We start from the raw sequence: 13,186 nt of genomic DNA on the forward strand, positions 1-13,186 counted from the left end.
ATAAGAGCGTCTGCTAAATGACTAAAATGTAAATGTACTGGTTATTTATACTTCCTGCTGAGGTCATTTCCTCTTGTATCTGACCTCTGACCTTTGAGTCACCCCCTGCGGTTGCCATGGGTTGTCTACCTGTCTGGAAGGTCACTCTACCTGCTTTATAATCGCACGTTTGGACAAATGGAGGCACAGTCAAAAAGTTGTATGACGCATACATTTGCTGGAGGTTGCTGTGGTATGCTAAAATACCCGCTTCTCTATCTCCATCTGTCTCTTTTTCTCCCTCTTTCTCTCCCTCTTTAGCTCTCTCTATCTCCATTGTTATGACAAAAGCACAGTACATTGAGCTGAGGAATTACAATAGACAGTAGTGAGTTCTACACTATTAACAGTAGTCAAGTCATTCAGCTCATGTCTTGTCAAAATCAAATCAAATGTATTGGTCACATACACATGGTTAGCCGATGTTATTGCAAGTGTAGCGAAATGCTTGTGCTTCTAGTTCCGACAGTGCAGAAATATCTAGCAAGTAATATCTAACAGTTCCACAACAAATATCTAATACACACAAATCTAAGTAAAGGAATGGAATAAGAATATATAAATATATGGATGAGCAATGTCATTACCAGAGTATAGAATACAGTATATACATATGAGATGGGTAATGCAAGATATGTAAACATTATTACGGTAGTATAGAATACAGTATATACATATGAGATGGGTAATGCAAGATATGTAAACATTATTAAGATAGTATAGAATACAGTATATACATATGAAATGGGTAATGCAAGATATGTAAACATTATTAAGATGGTATAGAATACAGTATATACATATGAGATGGGTAATGCAAGATATGTAAACATTATTAAAGTGGCATGATTAGTGTTCCATTTATTAAAGTGGCCAGTGATTTTCAAGTCTGTATGTAGGCAGCAGCTTCTCTGTGCGAGTGATAGAAGCTGTTTTTCAGTCTCTCGGTCCCAGCTTTGATGCACCGGTACTGACTTCGCCTTCTGGATGATAGTGGGGTGAATAGGCAGTGGCTCGGGTGGTAGGTGTCCTTGATCATCATTCCTGTGACATCGGGTGCTGTAGGTTTCCTGGAGGGCAGGTAGTTTGCCCCCGGTGATGCCCCCCGTGTATCTCAGTTGGTAGAGCATGGCGCTTGCAACGCCATGGTTGTGGGTTCGTTTCCCACGGGGGGCCAGTATGAAAAAATGTATGCACTCACTAACTGTAAGTCGCTCTGGATAAGAGCGTCGGCTAAAATGACTAAAATGTAAATGTAAAATGTGTAGACCGCACCACCCTCTGGAGAGCCCTGCGGTTGTGGGCGGTGCAGTTGCCGTACCAGGCGGTGATACAGCCCGACAGGATGCTCTCAATTGTGCATCTGTAAAGGTTTGTGAGGGTTTTAGGTGACAGGACAAATTTCTTCAGCCTCCTGAGGTTGAAGAGACGCTGTTGCGCCTTCTTCACCACACTGTCTGTGTGCGTGGACCATTTCAGTTTGTCAGTGATATATACGCTGAGGAACTTTCCACCTTCTCCACTGCGGTCCCGTCGATGTGGATAGGGGGGTACTCCCTCTGCTGTTTCCTGAAGTCCACGATCATCTCCTTTGTTTTGTTGACGTTGAGTGAGAGGTTATTTTCCTGACACCACACTCCGAGAGCCCTCACCTCCTCACTGTAGGCTGACTCATCGTTGTTGGTAATCAAGCCTATTACTGTTGTGTCGTCTGCAAACTTGATGATTGAGTTGGAGGCGTGCTTGGCCACGTAGTCATGGGTGAACAGGGAGTACAGGAGGGGGCTGAGCACACACCCTTGTGGGGCGCCAGTATTGAGAAGTGGAGATGTTGTTTCCTACCTTCACCACCTGGGGGCGGCCCGTCAGGATGTCCAGGACCCAATTGCACAGCGCGGAGTTGAGACCCAGGGCCTCAAGCTTAATGATGAGCTTGGAGGGTACTGTGGTGTTGAATGCTGAGCTATAGTCAATGAACAGCATTCTTACATAGGTATTCATCTTGTCCAGGTGGGATAGGGCAGTGTTCAGTGTGATGGCAATTGCATCGTCTGTGGACCTATTGGGGTGGTAAGCAAATTGAAGTGGGTCTAGGGTGACAGGTAAGGTGGTCCTTGACTAGTCTCTCAAAGCACTTCATGATGACAAAAGTGAGTGCTATGGGGCGATAGTGATTTATTTCAGTTACCTTTGCATTCTTGGGTACAGGAACAATGGTGGTCATCTTGAAGCATGTGGGGACAGCAGACTGGGATAGGGAGAGATTGAATATGTCCGTAAACACACCAGCCAGCTGGTCTGCGCATGCTCTGAGGACGCATGTCTTTGTGTCTTTGTGACATGTTTCAGCTGCATTCATGTCAAAGTGCCACAGTATCACACAGTGCATGGTCTATAATGCCACATTATCAATAGTTAAGATGGAAGGATGAGATCAGCCTACTGACCTTATATTCTGTATAGTGTGTATAGTGTGTAAGTGCTCCAAGAACAGGATGAAACTTAGCAGGGTTTCTCTAATCGCTATCTCCTTCTAGGATCACCATGGGGGTTCTAGAAGCTGTTACATAGAATCATGAAAATAAGACATTCTGAGAACTCTCCTGCAATTACAAGCACACAATAGTAGTGTCATGGTTGGTTTATAGTTAGAAGGATTTTGCCGACTGGGGTTCTGTCATTTGTGTTGCTTTTCTTCCTTCCTTCTCCCTTTGCTCTTTTCCCCCTCTCTATGGATGGCTCCATGGTTTACCATGTTGATATTGGAATTGCACATTAAATATTGAAAATGGTGAAAAATATTCATTTGTGTATTGAAGCAATGATTAATTCAACAGAAAATTAATGACATGCTCGTGCCACTTTCCCACCAGAGCCTATAATACTCCCACCCATCCATCCTTGTCTCTGGAGAATCAGTGAGTGTGTATGTGCGTGCGTGCGTGCATTCACACATGTTTTTGTGCCTCCTAGCGTGTGTGTATGTGACATAAGGTGTGAGCAGAGCCATGCATGTGGACCCTGGATATGATTAATAAGGTATGTATCTCCATACTCCAGTGGTTGGATTTAAGGCTGTTTCGGTGACCGTATTACCGCCACACTGGCGGTCACGAGTCATGCTGGCCGTCAAATTCCACTTGATCGTTTTGTCATGGTAATTATGCTTCTCCAAGCACTGATGCTGCTGATGGTCATTAGTAGCCTACCAAACTTGCTAACTGCCTGGTACTCAGCACTCTATTGTCCCTCTAATCACTCTGACATCAATGCAAATGTGATCGAAAATCTAATCAAACACCCATGAGTTCATGTTGCGCCACATTTCTATAGGCTTTGCAATTGCGTGAGAAACAGTTTTGATGGCCTATATTAAAAAGAGGAGGATCCCATCAGCTTTCTATAGGCTAGGCCTATTCAATTTTATTCATGAACTTTCCTAATATTAAGCACATTGCTACCCTTTACACAGGAACATTGCCTACCTGGCTGGCATGAAAATGAACCATGGGAAAAGTGTCCTCCATTCGCTGTTTAAGTGCATAGATGACATGTGCATGATAATGGTTCATTCTAAATCAAAACTCATTTCACACATATATTATTTAGTATATGTAAAGACAACATTAAATTAAGAATAGTCTGATGGGTGACAATATTAGCCTATCACTTGTGAATTATGTATTATCGCTTGTGAATGATGCCCAGCTTGTGCATTAAGGCAAAAAACAGCGAATACCTTTTTTTGGGCAACTTTTTCCAAATCATAGTCGCACACCTCATGTATCCTAGCCCATAGGCCTATATGTTTTTATAAGGTTTGTATCACAACTAAAGTGGCCAAATAACTTCTTAAAATTAAGTACATTCATCCGCTTTATAACCGGTGTAGAGCCTAACTAGCATACATAGGCTGCGCGTTAGTTTCAAGTTTGGGGAAGATAATTTTCACCATATAAATGCACCTTTTATTATAAAGCATTACATGCATAATCGCATTTGCAGGCACTTTCGAGAACAGTGTTTTCCTGCTAATTGGTTGCATTTTGGGATGTTTGAACTCATAGCCTACTGCCGTGTGCGTATTGCTACGCTTATAATGTGAAAAAATAGCCTAATAGTCAATATACGCCTCGGAATTCATTAAGAGGGACACGCACAGTTGCGTCCCCGATGTGTTTGTCTTCATTCACTTGTAGCCTACTTCCTAGCTCAAATGCCTGTGAGAAGGACCCGATCACGTGACGTACATTGGCTACATCTGAGAGAGCCATGAGTGAGAGGTGCTTTGGAGCACGGCAGCCGGGAGAAGGGAATTATAATTTGCGTATTATATTCAGCCCAAGGCCACAAAAGGCATGGATTTTTTAGGGGGGCGTTACGGCCACACAAGGGGGATGCCGCCGGGAAATTCAAGGCCTGGGGAGAATATTATGAAGTGATTTTCAAATTGAGAATGAGAGACTGATGAAGTGTGTGCAGCTTGACAACTTTTTTCAAATCATAATTAGAGTCGCATCATGCAGCCTCAGAGTGTATTAAACATCAAAACATATAGCCCAACGTTTGTATCCCAACTAAAGTTGCATAAATAACTCTAAATTAAGCATTTAGGACCATTTTCTTTGTTAACCGCTCAGTACAGAATATGCTGCATGTGCGCACTAACTTTGAAATCGTTTGAAGAAAATATACTTTCTATTTCATTAAGCTATCTTCAATTGTATTCTTCATACTATAAAATAATTTACAAATAATGCCACGGAAATCTTAGCAAATTTTGTGTGCTAAATGAACTAGTGTAGCCCACAGCCGTATGGCATAGCCATATCAGGGCCTAACATAAGGACAACTCAGAGTATGCTATTCTGTTCTTCTGAAATAGACGACATTTTCTTCATATCATGTTTCTTTAGACCTGTCTAAAATAAATAATGGATTTATTGTGATGGTGTAGGCTATAATTAAATGGATTTATTATACTTTTTAAAAATGTAGATGTTCCAAAGGTCTGGATCAGTGCCTTGTTGGCTATGTGTGGAAGCCAGGAGATGCTAAATGTGTTTATGCTAATTGAACGGTCAATTACCGTGTGGCCGGCAGTTATTTGCTTGACAATCACCGGCTGACAAAATGTCATGACCGCCACAGCCCTAGTTGGAGGTTAGTTACAGAGCCTAACTGACTAATGACACAACAGGAGGAATCCGCAGACACACATACTGCACCATTCAAGTGTATGTGTGTTTGTGTTGGTACTGTATGTGTACTCAGGAACGTGCTAGATGCTCTGCATTTCTAAAATGTCAGTGTTATGTTGTTGATGCAATACATTGCAACACTGTATGGAATAAATAATGGGGTCTTTACTATAGTGCAGGGTTTCTCTCCAGTTCTGTAGAGTCACTGTTCCTTTGATTTGACCATTTGTTTGACAGAGACCTTTGGGTGCCCTGAGTCCTCCAGTACCTATACTGTTGGTAATCTCAAATTCCTCTATCCTCCCCTCTTCTCCTGCTATAACCTGTTGCTCCTCTCCTCTTCTCCTGCCCTCTCCTCCTCTCCTACTGTAATCTGTAGCTCCTCTCCTCCTCTAATCTCTCCCCTCTGTGAAGACTCATTTACAGAGCTGACTTAATCAGATGTGCCCCAGCAGAGAGCAGTGTTTTGGAGCCGTGTGTGTTTGAGAGACAGAAAGTGAGCTGTGTGTGGCCTGCAGATAGCAGGGCTTAGCAGAAAGGGACTGCACTGTAAGCCCTCAATTAAATGCCTGACAGACTGATACAGCATTGAGACACGGAAGTGTGTGTGTGTGTCAGAGAGAGGGAGCGACAGGGAAAGAGACAGACAGACAGACAGATAATACATGTTTGTGTATTTTCCATGCGTTTGTCTGTCATAGTCCTTTCTGAGAAATTATGAGCTCCTCTCCTCTATGACTGACTATTGTCTCTTCCAGCAGACAGAATAACACAGCACACTGGCCTTCTGCTCTCTCTCTTTCTGTGTCTCTCTGTTTCTCTCCGTCTCTCTGTCTTTCTCTTTCTCTCTCTCGTTCTCTCTCTCTCTCTTTCTTTTATTTTCTCTCTCTTTTCTCTCTCTCTCTCTGTCTCTCCATCTCTGTCTCTCTATCTCTGTCTCTCCATCTGTCTCTCCATCTCTGTCTCTCTCTCTCTCTCTCTCTCTCTCTCTCTCTCTCTCTCTCTCTCTCTCTCTCTCTCTCTCTCTCTCTCTCTCTCTCTCTCTCTCTCTCTCTCTCTCTCTCTCTCTCTCTCTCTCTCTCTCTCTCTCTCTCTCTCTCTCTCTCTCTCTCTCTCTCTCTCTCTCTCTCTCGTGCTGAGTCATGGTGAATGAGTTTAGTTTAGCGGAAGTGTGACTGACTCCTGGTAAAGGGGGAGGCTTTTCCCCTTACTGCCCTGTTATATGTAGATATAAATAATTGGTTTGTTTCTTTGTAAAATATGTGGTCCTATTTAGTCTTTGGCCCATGGAGATGTCAAGAGGAAATCAAACATAGTCCTCATCCACAGCTAGATTAAAGCAGCATTGGTGTTTGAACATCTCCTCCTACTGTACAATGTTCATTTGAAATATTATTTTCATGTACAGGCTGTGCCCAGAGCGAAACAACCTTTACATCCTACTGGGCAGTACAATTAGTGACCTTATACTGGGCAGTTGCTTTGTTCAAACAGCAAAGTATTGCTTTGTTCATGTAACACTGTGCTTGTTGCTGTTAGTGTGAATTTGAGTACAGCGTTATCTCAGTCACTGCTGATATAGCCCCATAACCTTAGTGCAGTACACTACCGTTGCCTCATTCTGCCTCCATATTATTAACCCATGTAATGATGTCAATGGGCCCACTATTAACCACTTCATTGCTCTGCTATAGCCCCATAACCTCTCATTGACAATTGTTACTAGTACACCTCGCTATACTATTGGCTTATTGTGAACCTCCATATTAACCCTCTATGGGGCTTAGAGGGGAGCACTGCTGATAAATCCAAATAACCTGTAATACCCATAACCCTGCTCAGGCCGCTGGAGCCAGACAAAGCAGCCCTTTCACACAGACTGGCAGGAAAACTGTCATTAAAAGGGCCAAGTACTACCTTTATTAGAGCATATTATTCTAGATAAGCTCCTATAGGGCCCTTGTCTTACAACACACACACACACACACATACACACACACACACACTCACACACACACTCCCCGTTATTAGGGGATATTAGCCTACGTAAGGCAAAAGGCCCAAAAGGGCCCTATCTAACAACAAACACAACAAACACACACAACCTGGAGAACCTGGAACAACACATAATGTAATGGTTATGGGACCATTTAGCCTGTGGGCCAGAGGGGAAGTGGCAGCACATACAGGCTGTTTAGTGTTTAGCTATAGAAATATGAGACGGTCAATGTTTCCATCCTCACTTATACTTTATGGGATGGAAATTGTAGCTTTCTTGTAAAATGTGTATGTTTTTTATACCTAGCAAACACAAGCGCGTACACACATACACACATACACTTGTGTATTACTTCAGTATTATCAAAGCACAGACTAATAATTTACCTGATTATTTAACTTGGAGACAAACACCTACTGAGCACTCATGGAACATTAATGTGTCTCTTCAAGGTTTCTGTTAGAGGGCAATTCCACGGTAACGGAATTACGCTGAGACTCAGATTTTTCACTTTAAAATGTATGCCAAACAAAAACCATTGAAAATTTGACAAAAGCACATTTACTTGAAGAACAATGCAGGTGCAAAGTTTGGTAACCGTTGATAATTTAAGTAGAAATTGTGCACAAATATAGAATTTTAAAAGCCTGTATTATTAAAGGAAGTGCCCTTTAATGTAGACCACATGGAAAATTCAATACATTTGATTTTAATATGAATAAAGACTTGCTAAAGTGCCAATTCAGTATTTTGTTATGTCCCTCTGGGCACCCTCTGTGACTTCTGGGAAGATTTTGTTACCCAAATATTTTATTTTTGTATTTTTGGGGGGTGTATTTTACCCCCTTTTTCTCCCCAATTCCGATCTTGTCTCATCGCTGCAACTATCCAACGGGCTCGGGAGGCGAAGGTCGAGTCATGCATCCTCCGAAACATGACCCGCCAAACCACGCTTCTTAACACCCGCCTGCTTAACCTGGAAGCCAGCCGCACCAATGTGTCGGAGGAAACACCATTTAACTTACGACTGAGGTCAGCCTGCAGGCGCCCGGCCCACCACAAGGAGACGCTAGAGCGCGATGGGCCAAGTAAAGCCCCCCCCCCAAGACGACGCTGGGCCAATTGTGCGCCGCCCTATGGGACTCCCGATCACGGCCGGTTGTGATACAGCCCGGGATTGAACACGGGTCTGTAGTGACGCCTCTAGCGCTGCGATGCAGTGCCTTAGACTGCTGCGCCACTCGGGATGCCCACGCTAGAAATGTTTTAACAATTAAAACAATTGTGTAGCTTGCATTCAATTGCCCCTCCCTGTTGCACACAACGAGCTTCCATTCCTCCTGTCACAAGTTTTTTTTTGTTATGGATGATTTAAGATGAAGTCGTCAACCCTGGCACTTAATAGGTACTTACTATAGATTTGTTTTTATTTAACCTCTTGAGATGGGACAACATATTTTATTAAGTTGAACATGTGCTCTTTATTTAAAATTAGGTGAAATAAAACATTCTTTACATTACTCAAAAGGCACCTAATTGGCGGAACGACCCATCTATTTCTGAATACATGGTTAGAATACACAATCTCCTTAGCTACCACACAGCCAAGTGTATGTTGAGTGTTGTATTGAACATAGGCTAGGGTTGTGCTTGTGTGCATGCTTATTCTATGCTTATTGAGCAGTGCAGCAGGTTACAGTAGCAATGGCATCAAAATGTGTCATGTGTCTATAGTCAGTAATAACATTAGAGGAATCACATTAGGCTTTGGTTTAGGCTTATGAACACCAGGCAGTATTCATAAGAGTCAGTATTATTAAATTACTGTTTGAAAAGAAATTCAGAGTCAAAGTGTGTGTGTATGCCGGTGCCGGTACATGTGTGTTTGGTATACAGTGTATATGTGTGTGTGTGTGTGTGTACATATGTGTGTGTGTGTGTGTGTGTGCGTGTATATATAAATAAATATATATATATATATATATATATATATATATACATATACAGTGGGGAAAAAAAGTATTTAGTCAGCCACCAATTGTGCAAGTTCTGCCACTTAAAAAGATGAGAGGCCTGTAATTTTCATCATAGGTACACGTCAACTATGACAGACAAAATGAGGGGAAAAAATCCAGAAAATCACATTGTAGGATTTTTAATGAATTTATTTGCAAATTATGGTGGAAAATAAGTATTTGGTCACCTACAAACAAGCAAGATTTCTGGCTCTCACAGACCTGTAACTTCTACCCTTTGTTGGCAATGACACAGGTCAAACGTTTTCTGTAAGTCTTCACAAGGTTTTCACACACTGTTGCTGGTATTTTGGCCCATTCCTCCATGCAGATCTCCTCTAGAGCAGTGATGTTTTGGGGCTGTCGCTGGGCAACACAGACTTTCAACTCCCTCCAAAGATTTCTATGGGGTTGAGATCTGGAGACTGGCTAGGCCACTCCAGGACCTTGAAATGCTTCTTACGAAGCCACTCCTTCGTTGCCCGGGCGGTGTGTTTGGGATCATTGTCATGCTGAAAGACCCAGCCACGTTTCATCTTCAATGCCCTTGCTGATAGGAGGTTTTCACTCAAAATCTCACGATACATGGCCCCATTCATTCTTTCCTTTACACTAATCAGTCGTCCTGGTCCCTTTGCAGAACAACAGCCCCAAAGCATGATGTTTCCACCCCCATGCTTCACAGTAGGTATGGTGTTCTTTGGATGCAACTCAGCATTCTTTGTCCTCCAAACACGACGAGTTGAGTTTTTACCAAAAAGTTCTATTTTGGTTTCATCTGACCATATGACATTCTCCCAATCCTCTTCTGGATCATCCAAATGCACTCAAGCAAACTCCAGACGGGCCTGGACATGTACTGGCTTAAGCAGGGGGACACGTCTTGCACTGCAGGATTTGAGTCCCTGGCGGCGTAGTGTGTTACTGATGGTAGGCTTTGTTACTTTGGTCCCAGCTCTCTGCAGGTCATTCACTAGGTCCCCCCGTGTGGTTCTGGGATTTTTGCTCACCGTTCTTGTGATCATTTTGACCCCACGGGGTGAGATCTTGCGTGGAGCCCCAGATCGAGGGAGATTATCAGTGGTCTTGTATGTCTTCCATTTCCTAATAATTGCTCCCACAGTTGATTTCTTCAAACCAAGCTGCTTACCTATTGCAGATTCAGTCTTCCCAGCCTGGTGCAGGTCTACAATTTTGTTTCTGGTGTCCTTTGACAGCTCTTTGGTCTTGGCCATAGTGGAGTTTGGAGTGTGACTGTTTGAAGTTGTGGACAGGTGTCTTTTATACTGATAACAAGTTCAAACAGGTGCCATTAATACAGGTAACGAGTGGAGGACAAAGGAGCCTCTTAAAGAAGAAGTTACAGGTCTGTGAGAGCCAGAAATCTTGCTTGTTTGTAGGTGACCAAATACTTATTTTCCACCATAATTTGCAAAGAAATTCATAAAAAATCCTACAATGTGATTTTCTGGATTTTTTTCTCTCATTTTGTCTGTCATAATTGACGTGTACCTATGATGAAAATTACAGGCCTCTCTCATCTTTTTAAGTGGGAGAACTTGCACAATTGGTGGCTGACTAAATAAATTTTTTCCCCACTGTGTGTGTGTGTGTATATATATATATATATATATATATATATATATATATATATATATATATATATATATATATATATATATATACACAGTGCGTTCGGAAAGTATTCAGACCCTTTGACTTTTTCCACGTTTTGTTACATTACAGTCTTATTCTAAAATGGATACAATTGTTTGTTTTCCTCATCAATCTACACACAATACCCCATAATGACAAAGCAAAAACAGGTTTTTAGAAATTTATGCAAATGTATTAAAAATAAAAACGGAAATACAACATTTGCATAGGTATTCAGACCTTTTACTCAGTACTTTGTTGAAGCACGTTTGGCAGCGATTACAGCCTCGAGTCTTCTTGGGTATGACGTGACACGCTTGGCACACCTATATTTGTGGAGTTTCTCCCATTCTTCTCTGCAGATCCTCTCAAGCTCTGTCAGGTTGGATGGGGAGCGTTGCTGCACAGCTATTTTCAGGTCTCTCCAGAGATGTTCGATCGGGTTCAAGTCAAGGCTCTGGCTGGGCTACTCAAGGACATTCAAAGACTTGTCCCGAAGCCACTCCTGCGTTGTCTTGGCTGTATGCTTAGGGTCGCTGTCCTGTTGGAACGTGAACCTTCGCCCCAGTCTGAGGTTCTGAGCGCTCTGGAGCAGGTTTTCATCAAGGATCTCTCTGTACTTCGCTCCGTTCATCTTTGCCTCGATCCTGACTAGTCTCCCAGTCCCTGCCGCTGAAAAACATCCCCACAGCATGATGCTGCCACCACCATGCTTCACCGTAGGAATGGTGCCAGGTTTCCTCCAGACATGACGCTTGGCATTCAGGCCAAAGAGTCCAATCTTGGTTTCATCAGACCAGAGAATCTTGTTTCTCATGGTCTGAGAGTCTTTAGGTGGCTTTTGGCAAACTCCAAGCGGGCTGTCATGTGCCTTTTACTGAGGAGTGGCTTTCGTCTGGCCACTCTACCATAAAGGCCTGATTGGTGGAGTGCTGCAGAGATGGTTGTCCTTCGGGGATTTTCTCCCATCACCACAGAGGAACTCTATAGCTCTGTCAGAGCTCTGTCAGAGTGACCATCGGGTTCTTGGTCACCTCCCTGATTGCGCAGTTTGGCCAGGCGGCCAGCTCTAGGAAGAGTCTTGGTGGTTCCAAACTTCTTCCATTTAAGAATGAAGGAGGCCACTGTGTTCTTGGGGACCTTTAATGCTGCAGAAATGTTTTGCTTCTCTTCCCCGGATCTGTGCCTCGAAACAATCCTGTCTCGAAGCTCTACGGACAATTCCTTCGACCTCATGGCTTTTTGCTGTAACATGCACTGTCAACTACGGGACCTGATAGAGACAGGTGTGTGTCTTTCCAAATCATGTCCAATCAATTGAATTTACCACAGGTGGACTCCAATCAAGTTGTAGAAACATCTCAAGGATGATCAATGGAAACAGGATGCACCTGAGCTCAATTTCAAGTCCCATAGCAAAGGTTCTGAATACTTATGTAAATAAGGTATTTTTTTTTTTATACATTTGCAAACAGTTCTAAAAACCTGTTTTCGCTTTGTCATTATGGGGTATTGTGTGTAGATTGCTGAGGAGTTAAAAAAACCAAATACATTTTGCAATAAGGCTGAAACGTAACAAAATTAGGAAAAAGTCAAGGGGTTTGAATACTTCCTAATGCACTGTTTCCATTAAAAATCAGCCATTTCCAGCTACAATAGCCATTTACAACATTAACAATGTCTACATTGTATTTCTGATCAATTTGATGTTATTTTAATGGATCAAAAAATTGCTTTTCTTTCGAAAACAAGGACATTTCTAAGTGACACCAAACCTTTGAACGGTAGTGTATATACATACACCCTTTGCCTTTATGACAGCTTTGCACACTCTTGGCATTCTCTCAACTAGCTTCACCTGGAATGCTTTTCCAACAGTCTTGAAGGAATTCCCACATATGCTGAACACTTTTCCTTCATTGCTTTTCCTTCACTCCGTCCGACTCATCCCAAACCATCTCAATTGGATTGAGGTCGGGGGATTGTTTAGGCCAGGTCATCTGATGCAGAACTCTATCACTCTCCTTCTTGGTAAAATAGCCCTTACACTTCCTGGAGGTGTGTTGTGTCATTGTCCTGTTGAAAAACAAATGACAGTCCCACTAAGCCCAAAAGAGATGGGATGGCGTATCGCTGCAGAATGCTGTGGTAGCCATACTGGTTAAGTGTGCCTTGAATTCTAAATAAATCACAGACAGTGTCACCAGCAAAGCACCCCCACACCATAACACCTCCTCCTCCATGCTTTACGGTGGGAACTACACAAAGACACGGCG

The 13,186-nt window shown here is 42.7% G+C and overlaps 1 protein-coding gene across 2 annotated transcripts in view; it reads left to right on the top strand.

Moving 5' to 3' along the window:
* Window positions 1-13,186, top strand: part of LOC311141896 (F-box/LRR-repeat protein 17-like) — a 334,017-nt gene that overhangs the window by 237,600 nt on the left and 83,231 nt on the right. The gene's annotated exons all lie outside the window — the stretch shown is intronic.

The sequence above is a fragment of the Coregonus lavaretus genome (assembly GCF_964263955.1).
Source record: "Coregonus lavaretus genome assembly, chromosome: 14".
NCBI lineage: Eukaryota > Metazoa > Chordata > Actinopteri > Salmoniformes > Salmonidae > Coregonus > Coregonus lavaretus.